Genomic DNA, 14,911 nt, shown 5'->3' with positions numbered 1-14,911 from the left:
GTGGACTAGATTAGGTGCAAAAGAGACAGCAAAAAATTATTGTAGCAATCTACTGTTTGATAAACCCAAAGAGTCCAGCTTTGAGGATAAGAACTATCTCTCTTCAATAAAAACTGTTGGGAAAATTGGAAGTTAGTATGGCAGAAACATCTCACACCCTATAACAAGATAAGATCAAAATGGGTACAGGATTTAGACATAAAAGACAATATTATAAGCAAATTAGGAGATCAAGGAAAAGTTTACTTGTCAGATCTATGCTAAGGGAAACAGTTTATGACCAAGGAAGAGATGGAGAACATCATTAAAAACAAATTAGATAATTTTGATTACATTAAATTAAAAGGCTTTTGCACAAACAAAACCATTGTAACCAAGATCAAAAGAAATGTAGTAAATTGGGAAACAATTTTTACAACTAGTATTTCTAACAAAGGATTCATTTCTAAAATAGAGAACTGAGTCAAATTTATAAAAAAAACAAGCCATTCCCCAATTAACAAATGGGCAAAGCATATTCAAAGGCAATTTACAGATGAGGAAATCAAAGAGACCCATAGTCATACAAAAAATTGCTCTAAATCATTACTAATTAGTCAAATGCAAATTAAAGCAGCTCTGAGGTACCATCTCATACCTATAAGATTGGGCAATATGACCAGAAAGGATGATGCCCAATGTTGGAAGGGATGTGGGAAATCTGGGAAACTAATACATTATTGATGGAGCTGCAAACTCATACAATCTTTCTGGAGAGCAATATGGGCTTATGCCCAAAAAGCAATAAATATGTGCATACTCTTTGATCCAGCAATACCTCTACTGGGTCTATGCCCTGAAGAGATCATGAAAAAGGATAAAAAGGTCTTTAAAAAGAGTAAAAAAATATTCAAAGCAGCCCTGTTGGTGGTAGCAAAGAATTGGAAATCAAGTGAATGTCCATCAATTAGGGAATAGCTGAACAAATTATATTTTATGTATGTTATGGAACACTATTGTTCTATTAGAAACCAGGAGGGATGGGAATTCAGAAAATCCTGGAAAGACTTGCATGAACTGAGGATGAGCAAGATTTGCAGAACCAGAACATTGTACACCCTAACAGCAACATGGGAGTAATGATCAACCTTATTGGACTTGCTCATTCCATCAATGCAATAATCAGGGACAATTTTAGAGCACCTGTGAAATAAAATACCATCTGTACCCAGAGAAAGAACTGTGGAGTTTAGTCAAAGACCAATGTCTATTACCTTCTATTTTTTATTTAAAAAGTATCTTATGAACTACATAAATTTACTATCTCTATATTTTATTTTCTCCTCAAGGATATGATTTCTCTCCCAACACAATCAATTTCTATCAATGTGAAGCATGGAAACAATGTAAAGATTATCAGATCACCTTCTGTGGGGGGGATGGGGAGGGAAGGGAGGGTGGAGGAAAGATTGTAAAATTCAAAACCTTACAGAAAATGATGGGTAGAAACTACTATTGTATATAATTGGAAAACAAATAAAATATCAGTTAAAAATTGTTGGTTCTGTTCTGGTTCCTTTTTTGAAATTCAGGACATTTTTTCCATCTACCATGGTACTGCAATGATCTTTCTAACAACACAATGACTTGGCAATAACATCTGTCAGGTTAGATTTTCTTCTTTTTCTAAGGACATAGAAGCCATATGCATTGAATTCATCAGTGGCTGCATAGAGTTGATAATCAAACTCATAAAGTAGTTCAATGGATGGAATACTCAATCTGGAGTCAGGAAAACTCAAATTCAAATCCTACCTCAGGAACTTACTAGATATATGCCTCTAGGTAAGTCATTTTAATAGCTGCCTGCCTCAGTTTCTTCATCTGTAAAATGAGGATAAAATTAACAACACCTACTTCCCAGAATTGTTGTGAGGACTGTACACCTTAAAGCACATTATAAATACAAGTTATCAACCAGAGAGCTGGTGAGATTATAAAGATTATAAAGAGAGTGTGTGTGCACAAAGACACACTTCTAGGAGTCACTCAAACTTAGAAAACTAAAGGTACAGAAAAGGAGACTGATAAGAAAAGGTAAGAGAACCAAGAAAGTCAAAGGAACAATGTCCAGCAGGATGGGACTAATGACAAGTGTCATTAAAAAATCATTTAAGCTTGGGCTTAAAAAGAGGTGAAGAGCACAGGAAACAAAGGTTCAGACAAACTTAGAAAGAGACCCAAAAAAACAAAGCTTTTTAAGTTTTTCTGTTATTTGTTCTTTTACTGGGTTCCACTCTGTTTTGACCTAAAATTTTATGTTATATTTTACTTTTTATTTTTATGTTTATTTAACTATTTATTTTTGTTGAATGTTATTAAGTTCATTTTTTAATAATACATAATTGACAGTCTTTGAGGTAGTAATTTCTGTAGTCTGGTGGGGACAAGAAACAAAATGATAGAGGTTTAAGAAGTGAGTGGGTGGTAAAGAAATGGAAATAACTGACATAGAAGTCTCTCAGCAATGAAAGGAAGAAGAAGTGTGGGATGATAGCTTGAGAGGACAAAATGAAGTCTTTTTAAGGATAGAGGAAATCTAAACATGTTTGTAGTCAATGGGAAAGAAGCTAGTAGTCAGGAAGAGATTGAAAGAAAGGGGAGAGATGGATTGGAATTAATTAGCAAAGTGAGATCTCAGAGGAAATTGAAGGGAGTGGGATTTGAGGCAACTAAGTATAACAGTGAATTGATGGCTTGACATGGAGTCAGGAAAATCTGAGTTTATAGCTAGGTTCTTATACTTGCTAGCTATATGACCTGGGATAAAGCATTCAGCTCTAACTTCATCAGGTTCCCCCATCTGTAAAACAGGTATAAACTGGATTAAAGGAGCTCACATATCGAAAATGCTTTGCCAATCTTACTAAAATACTCACTGCTCTTATTATCAGGACATTGGTAAAACATTGGCCTTAAAAGCAAGGAAGTCTCTTTTATCTTTTGATTAGAAGATAAGAGAAGATTTAGATGGGTTTTTGGTTGCAGAATTGGGAGCTGAAAATATGTTATAGTCAAAATTGAGAAGAAATGAGGATTTTGAATATTGAGAGTTCAAGGAGAGATAATATTTAGAATAGCCTCTACAGCAGATGTAAAAAAGGAATCAGAGGATGAAATGAAGGCTGTACAGCAATGGAGGCCCAACTGAGATTAGATAACATGAATTTGTAGGAGGTCCAAAGAACAGAGTTGGGATGGCATTTTGGGAACAGGGTGGAGAAGGCAGTTAAAAGTAATTCAGTTATAGTGGCAAGACATGGAGGACAAGGATCAAGGGACTTAAGAGTGCATATTGGACTGATTAAGGAGAAGTTCAAGACACTGAAAAAAATGAGCCAGGGAGGGACTGAACATCATCATGAACAATTTTAAGAAAATGAGGCAGAGGAAAAGATGGGAAAGAGTATATTGTCATCCAAAAGCAGAATTTGTATGCAATATTATGAAAGTTGCACAGTTATGAATTTATCTCTAAGGTCTCGGACTAATGATAGAAAGAAAGAACCAGCACCCAGTGTTGGAAAGATTGGCAAGGGATAAGGTATCTTCTAGGAAGATCCAGCAAGATTCCATGAACCCCTGAAACTACAAAAGATTCTAAGAGAGATATAGAACAGACAAGGACACAGACTGAGGTGGAGTAGGACTGAGCTAGATAAGGACAAAAATACTATGGCTCCCCTATATTCAAATGTTACCTCATTTGATCCTCACAACAATCCGGTGAAGTAAGTGCTGTTATTATCTTCATTTTACAGTTGAAGAAATTGGAAAAGACTTAAGTGATTTGCCTAGGAGCACAGGTAGAGTCTGAGATTTGAACGCAGATCTGTCTCCAGCCTCAAGTTTCTATCTATTGCACCACCTGATTATTCTGGAGTAAGCATCACAGCTGAAGTCTGTTAGACCATAACTCAGTGGCAGAAATATCTAAACTATCCCTGCTAAGACAGGGGATAGATCAAGAGATAGAAAGAGTGATGTTTTGGGAAATTTTTAATATATGATTTTATCAGAAACAAATGCTTGACATTGAACTTAGATACTAAAGGACACTGCCAATAAACTTCATCTTGAATTTGAAAGCTTCAGTTTCACCACTGATCCATTTGGCAGGAAAATTTAATTAGGTCACAGAGAACAGGCTAGAACAACCTCTCTACCAATCCCTGTGATTGTAAGTCAGAAGAGAAAAATCTATCCTCAGGTTCTGATAAGATTCCCACCATCTCTTCAAGTTTCTGGAGGAGACACACCTTAGCCCAGGATTTAGATGTAGTTTTTAGACTCTAGAATTTGCTGTGCTGTGCTCATGCTTTGGCAGAGTTCTTAGGGAATTAAATATATCACCCTTGGTGTCATTCACTGGCACTGTTGGAATAAGTTGCCTTGGAAAGTTTTGCAATGTCAGTAAAAAATATATTTTATGGGTCTAGCACATAGGCTAGAACAATCCCTCACATGAGACTCAAAGTCTTGCAAGTTATACTAGTTACTGTTCTATAACCTAACCATGGGAATCTGACCCCTCCTCTGGGAACTGAAATGTCCTATTCTCACATCCATTGGCCCGTAACCCCCTCCTAGCTTCTGTGAGAACAAGTATGTTTCTGACACTAGTTTAGGGTTTTCCCCAAAAGAAAAAGTTAAAAGTGCTCAACGTACATCCAGGAATTGAGTATGACAGACAATTTATTCCTACTCAAAGAAAGTCATGATAAGCCTAAGAGAACCATAACATGTATAACAGAATAACCAGAACAGAATTCAGAAGCTCAATTATTATGACTAGCACAGGTCAGCTGAGAAGTCAATAATGAACCCCTATAGAGACACACAGCAATTCTTGTAAAATTGCCAATCAACAGTGTTCCTCTGCACTGCACATTGTCCTGATCAAATAGTTCATCTTGATTGTTCTAGTGACCCTTGTGTTCTATGAATTCCTACAGCCTATGAATCCACAAATCTATTGAAAGAAAAAGGAAAATGATAACCCCAGAGTTTCCAATTCATATGACAAACAGTGGTTTCCATTGCCATTATCTTGTCCTTCATTCTTGAAGATTATGACATCAGGGAGATGATGCCATGACAAACAAATGAATTGGATTGGAGTTAGGAGGTGACTAATTTTCTCCTCTAGAGTCATCTGAGTCCAAATGGCAGATATGGAACAGGATGACTCCTAGGAGGCAAGTTTAACTGATTAGCCCAAGGTCACACCAGTAAGTGTCTGAGGAAAAATTTGAACTCAGGTCCTCCTGACTCTAAGGTGGATAACTCTACTCACTGTGCCATCTAGCTGCCCTATCTTGGGGGAGAGAAAGACTGCCCTCCACCCTTCAATGAAGCCACATCTTACTATGTAGTATCTCCAGCAGGGAGCTGCCCCTTCTTTTACTAGATAGGGATCTAATATCATCAACTCTTTGGGCTCAGCAGCCCAAGTTAGGAAACTCTCACTAGATGTATCATATATGACTAAAAGCCAGACTTTCAGAGCACCCATATGCTCTGAGAAGGTTCCATTACATGGGTTTGTGGGGGGGAAAGGGAAAGGGCAACAAAAATTTCATCTGGTTTGATTATTTAAGATGGCTGCAAAAATACTTTCTAGCTATCAAAATGACACATGTGCTTGAAGGGTTACTTTTAATTTTATGGATATAATGTTTATTCCCCATTGTTATTTCAAAAAATATACCAATTATATTGGAAAATGAATGTCAAATCTAGTTAGATGAATTACTTTCTCCTGTAGAGAGGTTGCCCCCAATGTATTTTCTAAATTATACAATATCTTATTGGAGATCACCTGAGAAGGTATAACATTCAATTCTTCTTTGGATCAGAAAATATTATTCATGTGGGCATTCTATCCAGTGGTACAGATTGAAGTCCATTCAACTTCTCATATGTGACTCATGGATAATCACCTATTGTACTCTCCATCGGGTATACAATGTGTTGAGACCATTCCTCTAGGAATTTTAGAATTTTTTTTATTTTCCTGAGTAACATTCAGGCTTTCCCTTTATTATCCCTTACTCTTGCAGCACAACAGATCATTTAATCAAAGAATGTTAGAGTCATAAGAGACTCCAAGAGCCATTGAGACTCAAAACAGAGACACATTATGAGAGATGGTCTACATGTTGGATATGGGATCAAAGGATCTAGGTTTAAAATCTCAGCTCTGCCACTCCTTACCTGTGTGACCTGTGGTCATCTCACTTAAGTGGCATACGTTTCATCATCTATAACATTATGGGGTTAAACTCCATGCCCTCAAAAATCCATTCCAACTCTAATCTATGGCACTATGGCAAATGTTCAGTAAACCTCAAGCTGAACATTTCTCCCAAGTGGGGAAGCTTCTATCCTTGGAAAAAGAAAGGGCAAATGGAAACAATGATCAGCCAGGGATAGTGGGGTATACCTGTAGTTCCTGTCTCTAAGGACGCTGAGGCTAATGGATTGTTTGACTTCAAGGGTTCTGAGCTGCAGTAGGACTAAACAGATCAGTCAGATATCTACACTAAGTCAAACCCCAATATTATAACCCTAACCTTGGGAGTAGGTGAGAGCTAGTTGTTCTAGGAGAGGCAAATGGGTCAAAGATCAGAAACTGAACAGGTTATGTTCCAATACCATCAGTGGGGGATCTGACCTGCAAATGGTCACTGGACTTCCAATCTGAATGAGATACGAAGATCCATTCAAGACAGAGATAGAGACAAAGACAAATCCAGAAGGACAGAGACAGAAACAGGCAGACAGAAACAGAGAGATAGAGAAATACAATAATATTCATCATGGAATGTACCTGAACAGAATCTTTGTGTTTGGTCCTAGGAATACCAAATACGGGAAAAGAAGATGTCTTATCAGTAAGTCTGTAAAAATGTAGAGAGTCTCTCTCTCTGTAGACAGATGATAGAGAGATAGATACATAGATATATAGATACATAGATAAATAGATGGATGGATGAATATAAATATAGATATAGATATATTTCCTCTCTCTTTTTTATCTCTGTCTCTGTCTCTCTCTCTGTATATATCTATATCTCTATAGCTATATCTATAGCTATATCCATATCTATAGCTATATCTATATATATATATCTATATCTCTTTCCTCATCTCTCTCTTTCTGTAGATAGATGATAGATGATAGATAGATAGATAGATAAATAGATAGATAGATAGGTGATGGATGGATAGAAATATAGTTATAGAAATATAGCCTCTCTATCTCTCTGTCTCTGATTCTGTCTGTCTCTCTATCTATATAGATTGATAAATAAATATATATATATATATAGGTATATCTATATATCTTCCCTCTTCTCTCTATCTCTGTCTCTCCTCCTCCTCCTCCTCCTCCTCCTCCTCCTCCTCCTCCTCCTCCTCCTCTCTCTCTCTCTCTCTCTCTCTCTCTCTCTCTCTCTTTCTCTCTGGGTATCTCTCTGACTCAGACTCTCTGTCTCTGTCTCTTTCTCTCTATCTTTCTCCTCTCCCCTCACCCCCAATTCTGACTATGAACCATACATGAACTCCAGGTTCCTTCTGCACTAACTTTGTAGGGTGTTTTGCCAAGGAGGTGATGGGTTTACATTTCTCTCATTATTTTGCTGTGCCAATGTGAAAGATGAAAGAGAATATTTTCTATTAGGCAAACCCTAACCCTGTGACCATAGTCCTTTCATCAAGTGAGCCAAATGGTCCCTTTCCAAATTCCTGTCTGCTAGCACTGTCCTGTGCCCAATAATCAACAGAATTTCTTGCAAGCACCAGCTTTCCAGTGGTCTTTTCACCTGTTCACTAGCTTTATTTTAGGCTTTTCTTGACTACTAAACCAAAAAAAAGTGGAAGTCTTGGGTGAAAATTGTTGACTCACCTTTGGTGAAATGACCCAAGAGTTTCACCCTAGAAGTATGAATCTACCACCTATATACAATATCTCCTAAATCATGCCTCATACACTAGTGTAAAATCCCATTAACAGAGAGAAATGGGAGGTGTAGATGCCACTTTTCTGGCTACATTCAAAACTTGGTTAGGAGAAAGAACTCTTTTAAGATTGCTATGGAACCTGTTATTCTTCAAATCCTCCTGAGTTGTCAATGAACTCTACTTGAGATTGGAGAATTCAGGAGCTACCTATTACCATGGTCCAGGATCCCAGATAGAATGTACTTGCAGGACTGAGGGCTGGGAGGGGTTGGAGGGGGAAAAGGAAGAAATCTTGATTCTACTTCCTTATGAAAGGGGAAGAATGACTTTCCCTTTCTCCTAGAAAACTAGGAGTTTGTAGTGGGGTTAATTCTAAGGACAAGTTTTGGAAGAGAGGACTGAGTTACCCAAAGGAAAAGGAAGTAAAAGAGAATCAAGTTTGATTCTTGGTAGTATCACTAGAATTTAAAGATAAGCTCCCTTCGTAGTGAACCCCTTAAAAATTATTTTTTAAAAAAACCTAAATAGCAATAATAACTCATAATTAAATAGTGCTGTAAGGTTTCAAAGTACTTTGTATACATTGTTTCACTCTATCCTCACAATAACTCTGTAGATGTTGATAGTATCCCCATTTTACAGATAAATTGAAATTCAAAAGATTAGATGGATTCCTCGAAGAAGTGTCTGAGTTAGAATTTGAACTCAGGTCTTCTGAATTTCAATTACATCACTTTACTCACTAAAGCAGTCTGATTCAGATTTAAAACTGTACTTTTCCCCTAAGAACAAGGCAAGGGAGAAAAGGAGATGGATTTCACTCTCTCATTCTCATTTATTCTTTGATTAGGAGTTCAGACCACCTTGACTGGTAGAAATCCATTTCAGAGAAGAGAGACAATGGCAAGAAGAAACCAGAAGAGGAGGCCCAAGAGCCAAAACCTGGGGCTCACTAGTGAAAACGATGAGGTCAAGTTAATGTAGTAGGGCTTTGGCACTGTGCCTTCCCTCAAAAAACGCTTCCCCAATCCATATTCAAAGGAACTGTGATAAACTGGTAAGTCTACTTGGGTCAAAAATTTCCATACATCAGGAAACCGGACTGAAGAAACTTGCTTTCATCAGGTAATTTGACATAATTCTATTTGAGTTAAATGGTTTGCTTGTGATGGCACTAGATCACCCAACATGCATCTATGTTTTTGTGATGAGGATTATCCAGTTAGATGGGAAATTGGCCTAGGCCATGTTACTAGTAAATGTGATTACCACAATCAAAATAGTCATTTAATTTACTCAAATGTTCTGTGTGTCCTCCTGCATCCAGAATATTACACCCAACTCTGGGCAAATGATGTTAATATGTATTTATTGCATTCCCAATGAATGTATAATATGTCTGTTGGGCTTCCCTTGGGCACTGAGAAAGCCCATGAAGGGTATTAGGCCAAGTACTGAAACCACAAACACTAATAGGAGGCCTCCCACGTGTTCCTACTCGCTAACACATGGTGAATAGCTATCTCCTATCTTGTGTCCAAGATTCTCTATTGCTTCCACAAGTCTGTCAAGCACAGACTATTAATTCCTTTTTGTGATGACTGATTAAAGCTGGCCCACTGGAAAGTGAAAACAGCAGGTACATTAACTGGCTGTATTTTGTACATCATTCCAAGCAACTTTTAAAAAAATTTTTTTGTCTATTTAGGTAACTAGATTAATTATTTCCACATTATATAGACACACTTGAGATTCAACACTATAATGTAGCTACTGGGAATTGAAGAGACTTGTCTGCATTCCAACTATGCCTACACAACTCCATGAAGGGAAGACCTGGAACCTCTTGGACCAGTTCTAGAAAGCTAATTGTTAATTTTTCAGTAGGAACATTTATACCTCAAGAATGGGCAAACATATCATGGAGACCATATGGGGTTTGTTTTATTATTTTGTTGATTGTCTACAGACTTAAGAAGGTGATATAGCAAATATAAACAATGAGGACTAAAAAGCATTTTGGAGAATTGTTTGCTAAACATTACCAGCACTGCTTCCATGGAACATCACATTCAAACTATTTTGCTTTGTCTTAACCAGGGCATATAGATAGGAAAACTGTTGGACAGCTGTGAGGATTTTTCATCTTTTCAACCAGTTATTTTAATGTAAGGGAGACTAGTTTTTATGGGAAAAGAATGGAATCCAGCCTCGTGTTCTGTACCATAGGAACCATGTTTACCAAAGGACCAGTCTCTCATACATGAGAAAGGAAGTAGCATTATGGGGATAAATAAAAACAATATATAGCAATGATGGACTGAGGGGCATGGTTTAGAATCATACAAGAACTTACTTGGGCTTTTCTTCAGTATTAATCAATTTTTAATGTAGACTTTTAGTTTTTTGACTGGAGCATTAATTCTTCTTTTGTGCTATCTGAAATCTCAAGCTAGGGAGCAAGGAAAAGTCATGGTAGAAGTTAGAACATGTGTGGGAACATGTTTAGTAATCTGTTAAAACTCCATACAACTAAAAGGTGTTATTGTTGTCGTTGTTGTTATTCTAATAAAGTCTTCCTCCTGTCAGAGTATGTAGACAACTTTGAGTTTTCAAAGTCAGTGGACTACAAGTTTGCTGAATCCTACCAAATTGAAAAGCCTTTGTTTATGTGGGTTTAGCAACAAGTTGATAGAAATTTGGCCACTAGTTGATAAATATTTTTGGTTAATCTGCATCCAGAGAAAGAACTAGTTTCTTGAATGCAGACCAAAACATATAATTTTCACTTTTTAAAATTTGTTTTTCTTTTTTCTTTCTCATGTTTTTTTTTCCTTTTATTCTGATTCTTCTTTAATAACATGACTAATATTGAAATATGTTTGATATGATTTTACATGTGTGGCCTATATCAGATTGCTTGGGTCTTGGGGAGAACAGAGGAAAATTTGAAACTCAAAGTCTTATAAAAATGAATATTGAAAACAAAACATCTTTACATGTAATTGGTAAAAATAAAATACTATTAACTGAAAAATTGTTTTGGCTGTAAGGACCTATCCCACCTTCTACTAAGGTAAGAAGGCATTATAATGTATGCCAATGGAGCCACAAATATATAATCATGAATAATAGAAACAAATATTTTGAACGGAAAGGTTTTCAGAGGCTATATAATCCAATCCTCTCATTTTATACAGGGCAAACAGACTCAAAGAAGTCAAGGGCATTTTCAAGATCACATATAGAGTAAGAAGCAAACCACTGAAGTTTGAATCTGCATCTTCTGCCTCCAAATTCAGTAATTTTCCCACTGAATAATATTGCCTCTCATTGAAGTCTTTGACCAATTGATCCTTGCCTTCCTCTGTAGTTGATATAGTCACAGAAAGCAAAGGACACTTAACAGAGGCAAAAGGGTATTGATATGTTAATGAGGTTTTGAGATATAAAGATGAAATGCTTTTTGTGGCTCTTCACTTCCTGTGATTAAGTCCTGGAACTTCTTGGACTTAAAGGGTTGGGAAACCAACTTAGAGCAGCAAAGAAAGCCAAGGATATAGATTCATGGGGGTAATTCATGGCAATTGGTAATTGAGCTTTAAACTGCAGACTAGCAAACATTAGAAGCAGGGTCAAGCAAGCTGCCTAGTTGAGAAGATGGGCAGTTAGGTAGAGCAATGACTAGAGCACCAGCCCTGGAGTCAAGAGAATCTGAATTCTAATCTGACCTCAGACACTTATTGTGTGATTGGCCTCTCATCCAGGTGTTACTTGCCTTGCTGGCTAACTTATCTGTTCCTCATACACTAATACTTGTTGAAGAGGCTGGAGACAAAAATAACAAGTTCTCCATTTATTTTACAGAATACCAGAGCTTAAATATCGTCTTAGTCCCTGGTTTACTTCCAACTGACTTGGCTTCTCCAATTATCAAATCAAACACATGTATCTGTGCTAGTGGACAGCAGGTAATAAAGTTTACTTCCTCAGGCTAGTACTTCTCCCAAGATACTATCACCAGCTTAGTGTTTAATACAATGCTCCAGGAAGTGCCAAAACTTAAGGAACAGATGAGAACATCCAGAGAGCAGACCCAGAAAATTAGGCCAAGGATGAACCTGGACAGGCAAGAGGACTGCAGTGACCTCTCTGTAACCCTCAACAGTCTCTTACATCCAGGACCTGGAGATGGTCATCCTGATTCATATCTGACCACTGGATCCAGATGGCTCTGGAAGAGACTGTGAGGTTGGTGACTTTGCACCAATTCACTTGCTTGTCTTGGCAACGCTTCCCTGATGTCATGGTTTTCTTCTAGAACTAAGAACAAACATTAGTAGCAACTGATAAGGGAGATCTGTGGGAGAGTTGGATGAGAACCCCACAAGAGAGAAATTACATTGGGTTCTTGAAGCACCAAAGGTGAGAATTGCTTTGGACATATATGCTCCCTACACATGTACTTCACTCCTCTCTCTGGACTCTGAGTTTTTACTATGCTATATTTGTGGGACAGTATATACCAAGGTTTATGTGGGGTAAGGATGTTTTACAGCCCCCTTGTGCCATTTTAATAAATGACTATGATGATGTGATGATTGTTCTTCATAATCTAAGAAAACCATGACATCAAAAATGAATGATGCACATTATGTTAATTATAGTGAGAGGAATGTTGTGCAAAAACATATTGCTTTAAGCTAATTATATCTGTTGGATAACTATTACAGAGAAGTACAATAGTGGGGGATTGGGATAAATAGTTTTAGGAAGTCTGAACTCAAAGACAACACTTGAACCAAAAGGTAGCAGTTCTATCTGGGAACCCAACCAGTTAGTATAAGTTCAGTTTTGGGAGATAGCCTAAAGGATGTGTTATTCAAGCATTATCATTATTAGTACTTTTGATGGGTTTCCCAAAACTAATTTAGAAATAGAGAGAAGAGTTATGATCTAGGCCCCATGTGGTAAAGCTCATAAAACCTGCAAAGAATCTGAAATCCCTCAGTAAACAAAATCTAGCAAGCTCCTAGGATCAGATCTCAGAATGCCATACAGATTTCTTATTTTTTCCTCATTGAGAACAGTCTATTTGACAACCTGATCTCATCTCTCCACTCCATCTCTCTCTACTCAAGGTAGCAACTGCTTATCTGAAGGACAACATGATGAAGTGAATTAACTGGCATCAGGAAGAACTGGATCTGAATTTTACTTCAAATACTTTGTTAGCTGTGTGACTCTGGCAAGTAACTTTTCTCACAAGGTCTCAGCTTCCTCATTTGTAAAAGAAATGCTTGACTCCAGGACACCTAAGGGAGTATCAGCTATATGTCTGTCATCCTATGGTGCCTCCTTGCTTTGAGGAAACCTAGTTTCCATCCATTTTTTTATCCTTTGTTTTATCTTGTTGTATTTCTCTGCTGGTGAATGATTCACCGGATTATCTACGTGATCAATGAGAATTAAGGCAGTTAAAAAAAGTAATATCCTATGATAGTTCCCCACGGTTGTGGGGAATTACGACCATGATAACGCAGGTCTGCAGGCAGAAGAAGCCTCAGCTAGAACAGATTTTGATGAGAAAACTTCAGTTTACAGAACCAGATAGAGATTTTGAGGGAGAAAATCCTGAGAGATGCCAAGCCTGTTTGATCACCTCTCCTGAAAACTACAGACAGAACTATGGAACCCCACAGCTTGATAGCACTGATTCAGGTGTTATTCAAGCCTCAGCCTGTGTTTTTCACAAGGTGATATATAATCAGACTAACTGCACTAGTGACTGCAGGTTATTTCTGAGAGTACTCAACCCCCTGCTGACCACCCTTCAATTTAAAGACTTGTCAAGAACTTTGGAGGGCCCACTGCTCCAGACTCCCCACTGTTGGCAACACCTCAAGTGATAGAGGAGGTTAGCTTCTACCTTGCATATCAGCTACCTGGGGCTGCAGGGAAGAAATGGTTTTGTAAACTAAAAAGCACTGACAATCAAACAATGCATCTCGCAGACATTTATTATGTGATTACTTAGGTTTCAGGCCCTTTGCTAAGACTAATAATACAAAGAAAGGCAAGACAGTAAATAAATGCAAGATATACAGGGAAAGGCAATAGCAGTTAGCTAACCCAGAAAGACCTGTAGGAGACTGGATTTGAGTTTAGACTTGAAAGAAGCCAGGAATTCTAAGAATTAGAGAAGAAGGAATATAGGAACACAGCAGGAGATGCCACATTCTGTGTGAGGAACAGCAACTAGACCATTCTGGATGGATCATAATAATAGTGACTTAAATTTTGCAAAGTACTTCAAAGTAGCTAGGAGGTGCAGTGAATAGAGGGTTGACCGAGTTAGAAGACCTGAGTTGGAATCCAACCTCAGACACTTACTAATACAGGTGGGTCATGTGACCTACTTGCCAGGGCCACTCTGGGTGGGGACCCAAGTCTTTCTGATCAAGGCACCGTATGAGACTGGTAGCTGTCCTCTAGGGTTGGATCAGAGGTCTTTTCAAAGTAGGGTTGCTTGGGAATATAGTCCAAAGCAGGTGGCAAAATTTATCCAAGGTTAAATGTTATTAACATGACCTGCCCTGTAGCTTCTTGGAAACTAAAGTCTCTGAATTCTGGGGAAGGGGGGGATGCAACTCAAAAGCTTGCAAAATGATGGATGTTGAAAATTATCCTTGCTTTTGAGTTGCACATTTTTCAACAGCTTTCCTTTTCTTTCCTCCTCCCATGGCAATGAGCAATCTGATATAGGTTACCCATGTACAATTATGTTTAACATATTTCCTTATTAGTCATGTTGTGAATGAAGAATAAGAACTAAGAGGAAAAAACCATGAGAAAGAAAGAAAAAAACATAAATTAAGCTTTTAAAAGTGAATATATATTATGCTTT

At 37.6% G+C, this 14,911-nt stretch overlaps 1 long non-coding RNA gene across 1 annotated transcript; it reads left to right on the top strand.

Annotated features, from left to right (window-relative positions):
- The first annotated feature begins 5,189 nt into the window (after window positions 1–5,189).
- On the top strand, window positions 5,190–13,240 carry LOC141488366 (uncharacterized). Its single transcript, XR_012468660.1, has 5 exons — window positions 5,190–5,270; window positions 6,901–6,935; window positions 8,855–9,061; window positions 11,872–11,975; window positions 13,146–13,240. It is a non-coding gene; the product is annotated as an uncharacterized LOC141488366 (long non-coding RNA).
- The last annotated feature ends 1,671 nt before the right edge of the window (window positions 13,241–14,911 follow it).

This window comes from Macrotis lagotis, chromosome 1, assembly GCF_037893015.1.
Source record: "Macrotis lagotis isolate mMagLag1 chromosome 1, bilby.v1.9.chrom.fasta, whole genome shotgun sequence".
NCBI lineage: Eukaryota > Metazoa > Chordata > Mammalia > Peramelemorphia > Peramelidae > Macrotis > Macrotis lagotis.
The sequence above is the reverse complement of the archived record's forward strand: the minus strand, read 5'-3'. Positions and strand labels throughout refer to the sequence as shown.